This window comes from Anguilla rostrata, chromosome 9 (genome assembly GCF_018555375.3).
Source record: "Anguilla rostrata isolate EN2019 chromosome 9, ASM1855537v3, whole genome shotgun sequence".
Lineage (NCBI taxonomy): Eukaryota > Metazoa > Chordata > Actinopteri > Anguilliformes > Anguillidae > Anguilla > Anguilla rostrata.
The window spans coordinates 22756592-22773582 of record NC_057941.1 but is presented as its reverse complement, the minus strand read 5'-3'; the positions used below and the strand labels follow the sequence as shown (position 1 = coordinate 22773582).

At 39.9% G+C, this 16991-nt stretch overlaps 1 long non-coding RNA gene across 1 annotated transcript; it reads right to left on the bottom strand.

Moving 5' to 3' along the window:
* Positions 1–5678: 5678 nt before the first annotated feature.
* LOC135263281 (uncharacterized) lies at positions 5679–15712 on the bottom strand. Its single transcript, XR_010332426.1, has 2 exons — positions 15665–15712; positions 5679–6805 (listed from the first exon to the last, which is right to left on the bottom strand). It is a non-coding gene; the product is annotated as an uncharacterized LOC135263281 (long non-coding RNA).
* Positions 15713–16991: the final 1279 nt, after the last annotated feature.

The window sequence follows — 16991 nt, the reverse complement described above, 5'->3', positions numbered from 1 at the left end:
TTTGCTGACAAAATAACAAAAATACTTATGAGAATCTGATATTTTATCTGATATTTTAGGTATTTATCAAGACAACCACAGTGAAGAAATGCTGGCATTAAACAGTGATGATGACTTTACTGTTAAATGCTGTTTCTTTCCCCATTGGGGAATAATTTTATTTTTGTGTTTATCAGTAAGTAACCTTGTTAGGTTTGACATATGATCTATGAACATTATATATACTTATTTATATCCCAAAATACTAATACAAGGCTACTTTTACTATACTAATATGTCCATTATATTTTTGAATACTCTACTCTGTTGACCAGTTGCCATACCTCAGGTATGCATTTAAAACTCAATGAACTCGGGTGAATATCTGAGTCTACATTTATGTACATACTTGTACTTAGGTTTATTTCTATTTTCATAATTATATTTCCTTTCCCTCCTGAGAATTTGAGCCAGTCTCTAGGCATTTCCATACAGATCGATAAACCGGTAGATGAGGGGGCTGCCCGCTCTTCAGATCAATAAAATCGAACAGGGAGGATGATGGGAAGATCTCTGTTGAGATTGTGCCGCAGGAGAGAGCAGGTATTCGCACGTGAAGGTCCAGTGTGCTAGAGAGGCTGTAGTTTCATGCTTAGGGAGCCTCAGTAGTTTCCACTTCCATTAATATAACACGAGCAGGGGGGTGAAGAATTGCTCTTGTGTCACAGACCGATGAAAGCCTTGGTGCTAGGTTAATGAATTACCAATGATCCATTTTTGCAGCTCTGTAAGGTATGTAGCACACGTACACAGGCACACATACATGCATAAAGTGGTACAATGCAGAACCCTGTGTGTGGGCCCAAAAATGTGAATTACAAACTGGCAGGCCTCAACAACCATTACCAACAATCAATTGAAGAAAAGACTTTTCACAGATTTTTGACAGATTGGCCGTTAATAAAATAAAGAGCAAAGTAGACCAACTTTCAACCAAAACAGCAGTTATGACCCTATGGTATGGTGTAGCCAAGGTGGGCAGACATTCTGGATAAGTTCATGTTCTGGCGTTTCTTCAGAGGTAATAAATGTTTCCGGGTGAGGAGACACCATGACACCCTATGTACTTGAGGGCATTGATAAGGGTCTCACACCATATCATTTAATGGCTTACTGAATTCTCTTCATCTGCATCCTTGGATGTTTGGGGAAAGGAGAGAAAAAGGCAAGGAGGCCTTAAGAACAGGTCAATGAGAGCAGGCCACTTGGTAACAATGTGAAATTGTATAGACCCTTAATAGCCTAAATAACCCTTGTCAAACCATACTTTCTCGCTCTTATGCTGAAGTCTTGGTATTCGACAGCGGTTTGACGCCATAACTCTTTATTTCACAATCACTGATTCGTATAACTATTAGGCAGAATACAGCATTCTTTTAAATAACAAAGACAAGTGATACAAGCATACATTTGGAAAGCATGGGCTCCATGCTGCTATCTGTTGATAAATAGCTAGCGAATACAATCCAGTGTTTTTGCATTTTTTTAGTTTCTGTAATCTGTAACCTGAAACCAATAACTCAGACTCTCAGAGCTTGTGGTGTATTACCCTCAATTTGAAAAAGTGTACCCTTAAACTGGCAAACGGTTCTGGAAATAGATCTGTAGTATGTGCAGCACCTCTTACAAAATACAAAATAAATAAATTCAATAAAAAAAGAAATGGATTTGCTGCATGGCTATAGTTGAATACACAACCACAGTTGGGGAAATGGCGTATACATCAGGAAAGTGCAGATGATTGTATCAATAACTGATTTCAGTGGCTCAACTGAATACTGCTGCGGGAAATTAAGCAGGTGTTGTATAAACAAATGGCTATAAGGGGTTCAGACCCAGCAGATCATTCCGCACTGCAGCCAGTGTTTCATGAATGAAAACAGAATTGGACTAATTTGTCTCTGCTCACTGCCATTCTTCTCTCTTTGAATTCAACTGAAAGTATGATCTATTAATTTCAGGGTGAATAAAAATCAACTTGAGGACGGCTACCCATGGGATCCATTTATTCTGGCTGCCTCATTCACTTGCAATTCAGTGTCCTAATTTCGCACAAAATGGCACAGTGTACCATTTGGAGAAATTCATACCTTTTGCAGCGCTTCTCGATCAGTCTCAAAATACTGGATGAAGAAAATCATTCTTCTAAACAGACAATAAGTGGGACACTCAATGACATCATTCATGGCACAAATACAGAAATCAGCAGACACACCCTGCTCTTTATTTTTTTTTCCATTTAAAATTAGCACAAGCCTCTCACCAAAGTTATTGGTTACAAACTGCCTCCCCATAGTGTGTGGAGTCAATCTTGCAATTCATCAGCTAGACTCCATTACAGCTGGGGGGAGTGTTCCGATATTACAGCCACTGGAAGGCATTTTTCAATTTCCTTGAAAAATGTGTCCTTTCTCGTCACCTTTATTAGTCCAGGAAACAACTTGATGCCTTTTTTTTTTTTTTTTTTGCAGCACAGTGGACATTTCATTAAACCGTTCATAACTTCACCCTGCTTGGCTTCAGTATCTAAAAAAAAAAAATATATATATATATATATATATATTTGTGTACAGTGCAAAAATACAAACTACAGTAATAAATTTTATGGTCATAATATTATCAAATATAATGAGCCATACTTGAACCCACCCACACACAATCATCTGCGTGTCCATTGTAGGCTAAACATATATATTAACTGCTATAAGAGGCCAAACTTGCAAGTTCAATTGGAGGGGTGTATTAACTGCTCTAAAAATCCTCCCAGTGACAAGGTATGCAGTGGAGGTTTTAAAAAGTTACTCAAGCATATGGCAAGCACTCTGTGGTCACAATTTCCAAAAGAACTTGATAGGTTGTTTTAGACGCCCTCACAGTTAGCATGCTAATGTGATTAAACTGTCATCGCAGCAATTGTTTTAATAAAAAGACCCCACATCAATCCTTGTCAAGAAATAATTGCAAGAAAAAGAATGTGTGGGGTAATTATTTCATAAGAACTAAATTTGCAATGGATGCCTTCAGTCTGGAATGAAAACTTGTTTTAATTGTGTGCTGGGTAAGATTTCTACAAGTTGTGTGTGTGTGTGCGTGCACTTTGTTCCCTAATCAGTCGTACCTTCCCCTTATGGGATGGTATCCCTAAGTATGTGTGTTTCGCCTTTATTAAAACATTTATTGACCAAGATTACATACGTCAAATCCTGCAGTAGCAGTTTTGTCAGGTTTGCCAACCACAGTTTGTTTTTTTCGACTAGCTTTAAAATGTACAGTTTTCATTCAGAACCCCTGCTTCACACAGTGTCGCCCACGCTTGTATTTCAGACCTAGTAACATTGTGCCACAAAAGCACCGACTATACAAAACCCAATCACACACACACACACACACACCCAACTCAAGCATCACAAACACTTTTAGCCATGCACTTATCCAGAGCAACTTAATGGTTTACATTCTTTTTACATACACCTAATCTATACAGCTGGATGGTCACTGAAGCAACTCTAGTCTCTTTCTCAAGAATTCAATGCCAGTGGCTGCACCTGTGAATCAAACCTGCAACCTTGAAGTCGCAGGCCCAGTTCCCTATTCATTATACTAAACCGCATCACAGCCAGTCCATCTGATATCTTATCTGACAGCCTTAATGATTTTTAGTTTCAGTGTTAAAGTCATGGACAATCAATTCACATTCCCAGGTGTGTGGGACTAAATACAGTGATTACTTACAGTACAATAATACTAAAAACCTGTCAGTTTAAAACGGTGTATTGAGACCAAATTGATTGAAAATTGCATTGTTAAAAAAAAAAAAAAAAAAAAAAAATGAATGCAAATAAACCCACCAAATAAGGGCCAGTGTGACTTAAAAATAAAAAAGGCTAATGATCCCCTTATTTTATTTAAAGCGCCACATAAGGTATATTTACAGTAACAATGTGCACATTGACTGTTCAAATGCAAAAAAAAAAAAAAAAAACGTGCTCAGCCACAACTGTTAGACTATTTAGGAGGAATGGTAGACAAGCCTATTGCTCTCACTAGGAGGATGATAAAGAATAAAACATGAGAATCAAGCCTAATACCTTGGAGTCACAAAACCTACTTCCTAACCATTATGCTACACCGCCTGTGATGCGTGTGGGGAATTTCCCATTACCTACCAGAATACTAGTTGGCACTAGGGTTTCTTATACTTGTACAGTTGTACCCTGTGCAATAAAATCTGTCTACGTGTGGCCTCCAACAAAGCAACACGTCTCTGCTGTTTGTCTTTGGCCACTCAAAACCGTAAGGTTATGTGAGATCATTTGTAGGTAGGTAGACAATGAGGTAGTTTCTGTTGACTCATGTGATCCTAGTTGTAAAATTGAGAATGAGAAAGCAGTTGAAATTGCTGTGTCGATGGAGATTAAGAGTCCTGACAATAGCTCACTGAAAGTAAATGCCTCATCCCTTGATTCACACAGAAAATGCTCACGCTGTGGGAAAATGAATCACAATTAAAAGGTCTGCCATTACAAAGAGTAACAGAGACACAACGGTGGTAAGAAAGGCTGCATTGCACGTGTTTGTAGGGGCAAAGACATAGACCAAAGAAAGTCCTTTGTGTGAATACAACAGATACAATTACATAAAAGTATGCAGAAAAAGCAAGCCCAATGAATGCAGAATTAGATACAAGGCTCAAGTTTCTCAGATTTCATGCAAACTGTACAATTCAAAGCTAGGCTATTTACCACTGTGCTCCACTGAGGTAAAACTGAAAATGTAGACAGGTGAGGAGATTTCTCCAGAGGGCATTCTCAGAGTGAGGATCAAGCTGAACAGAGAAAGTGAGGCACCCTCTGAATGTTGTCAAGAGAAATTTGCCCTCACTTTTCAGTAGAGAGTGTTTGAGATGGGTCAAATTGAACTGGCAACTTATGAACAGACACGCTAGACATGGTGTTTAGACGACATTTCAATGTTTTCAAGGACGAATTGGGCTTGAAGCCACCGTGTCACTGAAGCCCAACCATCAGCCAAAGTTTCATCAGCCACGCACTGTGCTTTATACCCTCAGGCCTTACGCAGTAGAGGCTGAAAGACTGGTTGGGTAGGGCTGGGCATTCTTTCACCTGTGAAGTACAGTGACTGCGCTACACTAATAGTACCATTGGTAAAGAAATTTGTGGAGGCTTTAAGGTAACAATCAACCCAGCCCTCTGTGTAGACCATTACCCTGTTTCACGCTTCCAAGATCTTTGAGTTTGCTTGCAGGTGGGCAACATTTCAGCAAGCTCGATCTCTCACATTCATGCTTACAGATAGCCTACGCAAGGATGAGAAGTCATGCAAATCTCTCACCATCACCACACAGAAGGGAATGTTCTGCTACAATAGACATCACATTAGGGGTAGCTTCAGCACCTTCCATTTTCCATGGACCAGGTCCTGCAGGGCCTTCCCAATGTCAATTGCTATCTTGATTACAACATGGTTACCAGCCAGAGTAACACAAAAACACTTGCAGAATTTGGAAGCAGAAACGAGAGCTGAGCCCACACTTCTACGAGTCATGGAAATGGTGACGACGGGACATTTCCCATTGGACAAGGATTCCAGCGACAACATCTTGCCATTCATCAGCGGAAAGGATGAACTGACCATGCAACAGGGGTGCCTCATGTGGGGTGTCATTGTCCCACCTAAACTGCGACTAGGTGTGCTGATCAAATTACACACAGGACATCAAGCGGTAGTATGGATATAATTTTGGCCCGCAGCTACATCTGTTGGCTTGGAAAAAAGGTTTGAATAGAAGACAAAGATTCTCATTCTTGCCAGTGCATCCAGAAAGCCCCCTGTCCACCTTTGCATCCCTGGAGTTGGCCAAGCGCACCATAGCAAAGGTTCCATCAGGACTTTGCAGATCCTTTCAAAGGACACAGGCACATGGAGATTGTGGATGCCCACTCCAAGTGGCCAGAGGTTTATCTGATAGAATCCATAACTTCCACAAAGACCATTCAGGGGATGAGGGGGTTATGCAGTCACTATGGTCTTTATGAAGTCTTGGTGAGTGACAATGGCCCTCAGTTTAAATCTGGCAAGTTTGCAAGATTCCTGAAAGCCAACAGCCAAACAATTCCTGTGTTAAGAATGTTTGCTCCCCCTTTCATCCAGCCACAAAATGTCTTGCAGAACACTTTGTGCAGACCTTCAAGCATTCTCTAAAGTCTTCCAAATGGTTTTCTTCAATCAAGCAGAGGCTAGATGCATTCCTGTTATCCTACCATAACACCCCACATTCCAAGACCAAGGAGCCCCCTGCTATGCTGTTTTTGCACCGTATGCTGCACTCACCTTGACCTGCTCAAGCCAAGTGTTGTATCCGTTGTGGAGCAAGCACAAGGTGCTGAGCACCTTTGCTGAAAAGCCCATTCAAAGGTCATGAAGTTTGAAGGGGGAGATGCGGTCTTAGAAGGGAGAGAAGTGGATGTCCGGGGTGGTGACATTGCAAACAGGACCCGTGTCCTACGCAGTGGATGTGGGATTGGAAAAACCCTGGAGACGTCATACTGATCAGATGTTGGCCCACCACTCTGACTTGGATTCACCTCCAGAGAGTAGGATGGAGCCTTCTCAGCCTCCGGGCAGTGATTTGTCAATGTCAGCAGAAGCCACTGTGCTGGATCACTTACCTGCTCCTCATCATCAGCACAACACTTCAGATGCTCTTTCCACTCCCAGAGGAGTGCCAGCAGTTGCAGCTTCTCCACTAGAAGAGACAGGTTAATGGTATACTTCCCACTTTGCCAAGCCTACGAATTGCCTTACCCTTCAGAGGCGATCCCGTTTCCAAAGACTGTATGACAGTTAGGTTGTGACATGCCTCTGTATTCTAAGATGATTATTATTGTTATTATTATTTTATTAGTTTAAAGAATTGTATTTGATGTTCACAGTGCTTACAAAAAACAATACAAAAAAAAAAATCAGGAAAAATTACTTCGAGAAACCATTTAGAAAGCAATTAAAATAACACGGGTCAGGTGGTTAAAGTACACTGCTATGAAATAACAAAAACAAATCCTAAACTTAAATCAAACACAGAAAGGAAATTAGCCAAGAAAAAAAACAAAGATGGCCCAGAGCTTCACTGCTGCTGTCTTCTGAGGCACAAGGCATAGCTGCAGCCAACAGGAATCCTGTGCTACGAACTTAGAACGAGGTCAAGTGAGTGCAAAGGACAACCGATGCAGCTGGAATCCATTACTGAATCTGTGCTCTGAGGATAATGGCTGTGTGAGCCACATTAATAGTACCTGAGAGAACCTCCAACGGTAGCTGTACACACCTGCTGACCCAACAAGGAGGGTCAGAGCCCCACCCTCAATGTTCTCCCACCCCACCAACTCAGGATTGACCTGAAAGATTCACCTGAAATAACCACCCACCACAAATGTAACCGAAGATAAATGATTTTATCAAACAGGGCTTTGGGTTGGTGATGGATCAGGGTGACCTTCGCTCCTTTCCACTAGCATCCTAGCACGATGGAGATGTCTGCCTCAGACATTCTGACGCAAAATAATATAACTCCAACCTCAAAGACTGCCACACAGGATTTTTAACAATAGCAATGCATTGCTTGATGCTGGGATGTTTATGAGAAAAGACCTGACACCATCCTCAGCGCACACACACAGAGAGCCAAGTGTACACACAAATGCACCCACGCATGCACATGCACGTGTGCACACAGTTAAAACGAAAGACCTCACACAAGCCAAGTGTCAGCAACATTATCTGATCCCCCACCTACAGACCACAGATTTCACAACACCAGCAGAAGCCCATCTCTCCACACTGCTGTATTTTCCTGTGTACTTTCCTGAATTCTCCCGTGCGCTACTTTTGGATCATGGCCACACAAGTGCTTATTAGACAATCCTATACTGAGAACAGAGCTTTGAAATGTGACTTCACCATGAACGGTTACCACTATCCTAATGTTGTTCCTGGGTTTATAAATGTCTGACAACCTCCATTTAGCCTATACCGTATTGCTGAACAAACAGCATACTGGGTCGAGCATCTCTGCATTTCTGTGAACGGTATAATTAGCATAAACATATCCCAATGCCTGAGGAAATATAGCGGAGTCAGAAGATCACAGACTCAAGCGCAATACTGTCCCCCTACATGGTAATTAAGCCTAAAAATTGCCAATGCCTACAGTGATGCATGGTGGACTTGGGCTGATAACCAGAAGGTTGTGGGTTCAAACCACTGGCTCCAGGGCACAACAGTTATCGTGAATTTGAGCAAATACATCCGACTGGTTTTCATGTAAAAGGCATACTGCATCATTTCTGTGTGCAAGGATACCCAGCAAGCATACGAATGACAGGACAACAGCAAATAGGAAAGCTTGAGTGTCCTCTGTGGGTCCTTCTGTCTAAACTAGCAGTGCTAATAGATTTTTCACCCTCTGTTCTCTAGAAATTTCCTGCGGCGAAACACTTAATGTACCATAACTGGCAATCTCTGCAGTAACATCACTACACCACCACTTGGGAACCACAAATAGAATCAGCTATGCAAAACAAACACAGGTACGTCTGAAAGTTTGCGTCACAGCATGCGAGAAAGATAATTAAATTAATTATTTTTTATACATCGTCTTCTATTCACTCATTCTTTTTATGCACTGATACTATAATAATGGGACAATTATTAATTTGTTATTAAATAATTGGATGCTATTACAATTGCCTGCAGAACAAATTGGTAAAAATGAGGAAAGTAGGCTGCATGTGATGTAATCCTGTTCATTGCATTCCGCATGAAATTTAAGGAGAGAATCAGGTTGAGGGAACCCGGACAAAAGATGCTAGGTGAGCCTTCAGAAAATGACAGAAGACAGACTGTGATCTTTGGCTAATTGACACCACAACTATGGTGCTGCAGGTAGATATTTGTCCACAGAGAAAAGGCTTGTCTCCTTGATACCTTTTTAAAGGGGTCAGTAGGGGAAGACAAAATAATCATAATTTTCATTTTATGATGCTAGACTCCCAGATGAGTGCATGTTCTCACAGTTTTACACCATGCCTAAAATGTTCACATTTTATTTAATTCTCCATACATAAACACACCCTTACAGAGGAGCAAATCTAAGTCACAGCTACATGCACAGAAAAATTATAGAAAATGTTCCACAAGGAATGTGAACCGCTGACTAAGGGTTTCACCCAATATCTCATAAATCTAACCAATCGAAATGGCCTATTTCTACCCTGCCCAACTTATGACAGCGAAGAAGAATTAACAGAATGACTAACAAAAGCAATGATCGCTTCTACATGTCACACCAGAGGACTACTGATTTAGATTAATGCACAGACTTTTTTCAGAATGAACCATAAAACAATAACCTATTACGCAGGGTAATTGATCATCTGAAAAAATCTATTAAAATTCTATTCCCCTGGCTGGAATTAATGACTTTGTAATATTTATCAAGCCTATGAGGGCTGAAATTTATTAACTAGCGAGCCAGTTAAATCTCTTCCAGGGAAAAACTAAAGTTAAGAAATGTTGAGAAAGAATTATGTATTTTTATTCTAAGGTTTGCCTTTTAGGCAGTTTTTATTTTCTGAAGTAATTTGACATTCAGCACTACTTTGTGGACTTTATGGAATTAACTCATTGCAGATTGTGGTGTGAAAAGGCGACAAAACACAAGACTGTACACACTTTCAAGGTGGAGAGAGAACAATCTAATGACAAGGCAACAGCATTGCATTGGGTTGGGGGGGTGGAGGCAAAATGATCCCCTCAAAATGATGATTTCTTCAAATTTATTTTCCTTGATTAAGACTAAAGAAATCAGTTACCATTGTAATCAATTTTAAAAGTTATGGATAATTATTCTCAATTAGGTGATTTAGGCAAGTAGGAGCCTTTTTCTTTAAAACAAAAAAATTGTGCCTTTGCAGATATCCGCATATCGTTAGAATTTGAGCAAGCCTATTATGAAGCCTATTCTTCATTCTCCTCACCAGAATATTGATGGAATAAGTGTTTCTGATTTACGTGGAATCTGCAGTTAAAATCTGCAGTAGCTAACAGTGACTTATCTTTTTACATTCTGCATTCTTCGTAAGGATTAAATATTTTATGGTTTTATTTTATATTCTCAAATGTGCCAAATTATTCCAATAATTCACAGGCTTGCTAATCAGGCCAAATAAAAGAAAATAGGTTGAGATCAATGAGTTCAAAGGTAAAAATCTCTTTCCCAGCCATTTCCAGATCAATAGATTTTACAGCAATAGATGTTCTTCAGCATCTGATATTAATTGGAATCAACCTAAAAGCCATTAAATCAGATTGAATCTGTGTTACAATATTAAAATGTATTGCTCTGCGATTAATACATGGATCACCTGATATGGATGTAGGTTCCCGCAAATAAAAGTGGACAGTCTGCACTTTAACTTTCATATTCATCGTTTCATTTCAGATGAACTGGAGTTAGAGCCAAAACAACATTAAATTGTGTAACTGTCCAAATACTGTGCACTAATATATATATTTTAATATATATATGCAGGGGCTCTCAAATGGTACAGCGATGACTTTTGAAAGGACTCACAGGGAAGCTCATAATTGTGCTGTCAGCAGGGAATTGGCCGCTTCATTGGACAAAGGCCACTTCTTTGGTCAACTGGGAACCCGCGGGCTGCCTGCATCAGCCACACAGGAAGCACGGTCCTCCGCAGCCGTTCACAACTGAGAAGTAGCCATGGCCGGCCGCAAATGTTTCCGTGGACAGACTTGCTAGTCCGCGGCCTCTGGTGTTCACATCACGCCGTCGGATGAGACAGGAAACAAATGCAATTTGGAGCTTCCAAGTGGAAGATGGACTAAGACGACACTTTCTGCCCTTGCAAGTTATGAAGGAGACCACCCTAACAAGACATATGGGTTGCCTTTCATCATTACCACCAATAGCTTACAGTCCAAGCCCATGACTCACTATATGACCATATACATTTTTCTCTGACTCATTGAGAAACATGGACTAGTTACTGTAGTCTGAAGCAGATCCATTTAAAATGTAGCGCATTTACAATCACTATATAAAAGTGTCATAACATTCACAAATGGCTATACGATCTATCCACTGTGCTGATTACACCTCACTGATTGATGGCCTGTGCTTATACGGGTGCCATGATTATTAAATCATGTGAATATAAATCATGATTATCTACAGCTATATATTCTGCAAAAACATTTTAATCTTCAACAAAATAATTATTTTTAATTACCCTATTTTTATAGTTTAAAAAAAATTTTATTTAAAAGAAAGTTCCAGTAGGATGCTTCTTTTTGCTGAAGTTGGGTCTAAATCGGCGTAAACCAGTTAGACTGCTGAACTGTGTTTTATCACAGTTCACACTATTAGCCCCACTGAACCTGACAGTTATTGAGAATGAGTATGGAGACTTTCCTTTTGATTACAGCGATGGTTTTCAGTTAGTGCAATTGCTTCAATAGTGCAATTGGTTGCATGTTTTTAAAATAGAACAGAAACTGTCAGGTATCTTCCCAGGAGGCCAATCAGAAAGACGTTCCGTCTTTGATAATTACTCATGCATAATTTACCTTTAATAATGAAGCACGGGCAATTAGTGTATTTTGGTCGCTGTCATGGCAATGTTTTGCCTCACGACATAGTGGAGAAAATAATATTGAGGCAATGCTGCCCCCTGTATGTGAAAGTTTTTACTGACAGAACTAGAACCAGCAGTATGCAGTTTTATCTACATTATCATTACAGCTATTATATACGTGTTATTCATTATTACATAAAAATATACTCTGTATGGTCTGAATTCAAAAGCAGGCCTTGAACAAAAAAAAAAAAAAAAAAAAAAAGGGAGCCTTCATGAGTGAACAGAATACCCTCAACTGAATCAGGTCTGTACTGCACTGTAACAAAATATACCACAGCTGAAATCAGAGAGCTCACAGATACAGATTTGGAAAGTAAACATCCCCAGAGCACATGATCCTGATCAACTGCGCAGCCAGGTGGAACCATGCAGAGCAGTATGACTGGAACTTTTCCCATTTGTACAAGGACTACATAACTGCCTGCATCAAAAAAAGGATGCTGTAGATAACCGTGCATAATATACTACCCTATCTAAACTAATTTATTGATATACAATACGCAGTTCTCAAAAAAAAAAAAAAAAAGGGATTTTACACCTAGAGTACCACAGCCATATAAATATGCATATTTATACTCCATTTTCACATCTCATGCAGTCTTTCCCCATCATTTTGTGAGTGCACGCAGAAGGCAGCCATTTCCAAGTGCAACACTCACTTCTAGTGACTATTAGGAGCCGTATCATTATTTTGAGTTCTGGCACATTTATTTGTATGGAACATTTCTTAAATACCAATAAATACCAGAAATACTTTGTAAATAGCAATGTATTCACAGAAACTGGGAACCTATTGAGGGCAAGATTACGCAAATAATCAGTAGCTTCATAGAGTAACATACAAAAGACTGGTTTCCAGATGTGTTGGGACTTCATACTCGCACACACCATTCAGCAGTTACAGTGAAGCACTCAAAAATAAAGCCTGAGCTTCTTGCCTTTATCAGACCATTCAAGGACATTACATGTTTGACCTGGTTTGCTCCCAACAAGCCAGGGATTAAAACCTTGCACAAAGCTCAAATTTATATTTATGAAAGTTGATATCCACAGGCAGACATGAAATTGGAGCTCAGACAGACCTTAATATTCATTCATTCAGAGTCTGAAATAGTGGATTCAAGCAAGCTTTTTGGAGGACACTATCAAATCTGTAATACACACAATAAAGTGAAAGCCATGGGCTTCATTCAAAATCCCCTATCAATAAATAGCACATTGCAGGGATAAAAATATTACCACTGGAATGAAAATAAACTGGGTTTAAGGGGCAGAAAAATATTCCTTCATTTAAATCTAGAATTTAGAGGACACTTGTGCCCAAAAGGAAATGTCATTTTGAAAGACTTGTTTTGCATTCACCAAAGTGTTTGTGTACAGCAACAATTATCAATGCTTCTCCAGATTTAATAATGGGGGGGGGGGGAACACCAACAGAGATCTAAAGCAGTCCTCTCAATGGACAAAGCAGAACAAAATGTCCCAAAACAGTTAAGGTTCTATGGAGGATGACTGCTTTCTGATGAGACTTTAAACCAAGGTCTTGACTCACTGGGTATGAGAGACTTCCCTGGCACTTTGTGCATGGAATAGGAGGTTCCCCCATGTCTTGGCCAAATGCCTAGACTAGCTGTAAATAATCATCCCCCAGCATAATTGACTGAAGAGTGGGGAGTGTTGTCACAAAACAGCTTCACAAGCTATGCTTTTGAGATCTAAGGAAGGTGTTCTGTAAATGCAACCTGTCAGTAGCGGCAGTAAAACCAGCAGTAGCAGGAGTAAAACTGGTAGTCCTAGTAGCTGTGGCAGTGATCTCAAACTCCTTGCGTTTCAAGTGTGGCATGACCCTACAATGACCCTGGTAAAATGCTGCTTTAAGCATTTATCATAGTAGTTGCTCTGTGCCTCAGTAATGCGAAAAAGAAAATGGCACCTGTGCAAAAATAATTGTCTATAGTTTAATCATAACATTAATGAAGAGAAAGAAGAAAAAAAAAATCTTTTGGCATTCCTAGACAGACCGTATAAAGCAGCCTCAACATAGCAACTATGAAAAAGATGCTTATACTTTTTTAAAATTGTTAAGTTAAATGGTTCCCACAGCCAACCAAACATTTCTGGTTACATTTTTTTTTTCATAAAATAGCCAAAGGCATCTTAATTCGTCAGGCCAGTTTTCATATTTCTATTCATTCAATTTTTTTGCGGTGAAATTTTCAATCAGGTCAGACGATATACTGTTTGAAAGTGTTAAAACACACGGTTCTCGATAAACTTTCACGATGCCAATGTTTTAGTGCCAATGGTTCCTTATTTTGTAACGCGAGAATGTAAACCAAGCTAGGGGGGTGCTCAGCTTTGATGCCTTTTGTAAATCCACAGATCACAATAATGTTAATACCTTTACCGTGGAAAGAGTCCAGAAAACAAAATCCATAGTAGTTCTTAGCAAAAATTTAATTCAAAGAAACATTGATAGAATGTCCATTGTTTCTCCAGAGGACTTGTCTTTCGTTATTCCATACATGCCAACAGTACCGTGTACATAAGAAATATATAGGCTACTCTGGAACAATGAGCCCACCTACAAGGTTCTTTGATCAGTGCTGGCCACGCAGTATCTCAGCATATCCAATGGGACCTGCCGTGCACAGGCAATGACTCAACTTCGAGAGCATAACTTCCGCCCCGTAGACAGTCAGCCAACAGAAAGCGATTAGTGATGACTGAAGACATTTAGCCAATGAAATTACGTTTCCAATGTTTTATAGGTGGTCAGGCTTGCATAAAAGGACCAATTGCATCTCCAGCATTAACAAACCATAACGTTTTCAGTACGCATGCTGAGAACATTAGGCTACACACTGAAGAAAAATGTTCTTGAAATCCAGAAATCCGATTACGGCACCCTAGGAATTTCACCCAATCTTTTTATAAAAAAAATTAATACTTTTTAAAGACGTTAAACACCGCTGGACACAAACACCGTAAAATTATTTACGCGGTAATACAAAGTTTATTTATCCCATTAAAATAAGACTTCAAGACCACCTTTGATCATTTACTAAAAAAATACCAATAGCTGGAGCCAACAACTGAGCCCAGCAGCGTGGTTCGGTGCAGTTTAACACACAAGCATGCAACCACTAAGCTAAAACCTCCCCATCCAGAGCGATACCCTTTAACATTTAATAGCTACATAGGAGCAAAACAAACAGATTAGAAACAGGAAACAGCAGCCAGCTGGTTTGCGCTATTGCGTAGCCTACACAATAGTCTGTGCAGAACTTGCAGGCGAAATGAGATGATTGTCTATAAAGTAACCCTAGTCGGCTGTTAAACAGGACTAGTACCAGTAGAGAGAGAGACTGCTCAGAAACTCCAAGATAAGCACCACAGTGATATATTAGAGTGACTGTAGCAACAGCGGAAACCATTACATTAAATAAAAACGCGATTACAAGCTAGGGAAAGAGCAGCGTGTCCAAACAACCTAAAAGGAAACATCCCAGGCAGAGTTCACCGAACAACTGCTAAGCCTATATGAAACAACCTCGGATGTCGTAAAGACAATCCTACTTATCGATACTATTCCCATAGTCTACCTCAGCCCCTGGGAAAGCCCGTCACACTCTAGAACTCTCTGCTCCTTTTTAGTAGAAGCAGTGAGCACTCGCCCCAGTTTATGGGCCTCTACAAACGAATGGGAGGGGGAGGGCATTTGTTAGTGGATGAAACCTAACATTACACGAATATATGTCTTGTAACATACCTATGCAAGCGATCCGGTAATATCCCATAAACCAGGATACTACAAATAAATAGGAGTTAATACCACAGATGGCTAACCTTAAAACAGAGGCGCAAGGCTACATGGCTACACCTACCTTTCAAACAAGAGGACTCACTGGGGAGGAAGCAGGCACCAGGTCAGGAAATGAGGTAACATTAAACCGACAGGTACGTTCCCCTTATATAGCTGCATACCTAATTGGCGGATTTTTCTGAATAAAAGGAGGAGAGAAAGGGAAGTTTATTTTTGTAATTGCGCTGCGTGTAAAACAACCAGAAACGCCGTAAGCCGGTCACACAATGCCTAAGTATAAACAGATTACTTGGCATTTGCAGGCCTTGGAAATCACTCATTTGAGAGAATATTTCTGAGGAGGACAGTGAAAACAGCTTTGTCTCCACAGGAGTGACCGTGTTCAATGAAGAACTTGACCCCATTTTATAATGGTCTAAATACATTCTCAAAATATTTTTATTACTATTCTGTGTGCTTATAAATAAAGAGCAGGCCTGCTTTTAAAGTAAATGTGGCATGAGAAATTGTGGGACGTGTTTGACATACTGATTGTTTGACATACTGATGGGGGTTGGATATTTGACTAAAACTTAAATAAATGGACCTCATTCAATGGATTAGTAAAATAGATAGCTAATGTAGTCATTTTCTACAACCTTCCAGACCTGCTGCTGCCAGGGATGGCAAGGGGAGACCAAGAAAATGGAGGTGGAGAGAGCACACTTCTTCCACGAGGATATAGTGTATAGTATTTTACATGTCTAAAGATCCATAATATCATTTGGTTACCAAGCGTCCTTTCGGAGTCTTGGAAAGCAAACTCCCCATGGCTAACTTTCAGGAGAGACCCGGATTATGCCTGTAGTCAAAAGGGTTGAAGAGAAGTTACCCTTTTACTTTGGGTTTGTCGTTTTCAGATTGTGTTAAAAAGGGGGTGCTACAGAAGGGATTAATTCACCTGCTTAAATTGACTAAATTTCCTGGTGCCATATGGTGCATCTGCTAGTGGAATATGGGCATGAAAATGGACCCATTAATTTGGGCACAGTTTCCAGAACTACCATGGCATCTCATGCATAATGGGTGCAGCTACAACAAGCTGTTAGTCGTGTACTTGTTAAAACCAAACAAAAGGCTTTCGACTCAGTTATTGGTTAAAATAAGTAGGTTAGTTATTGCATATTATAGCTCCACCCATTTTGCAATGATGTCTCATTCTCTCATCACGACCATACAAATAAAATTATGGATATTATTGGAACCATTTTGATTTTACTGACCATAATGTATGTGGCACATGCATCCAAAAGCCTGTTTTTTGGTACAATTGTACAGCCTGAACCTTGAATTCTAGACTATACTGTATTATTAGTAAGTGGACAGTCGAAATGCACTGGTTTAAATGT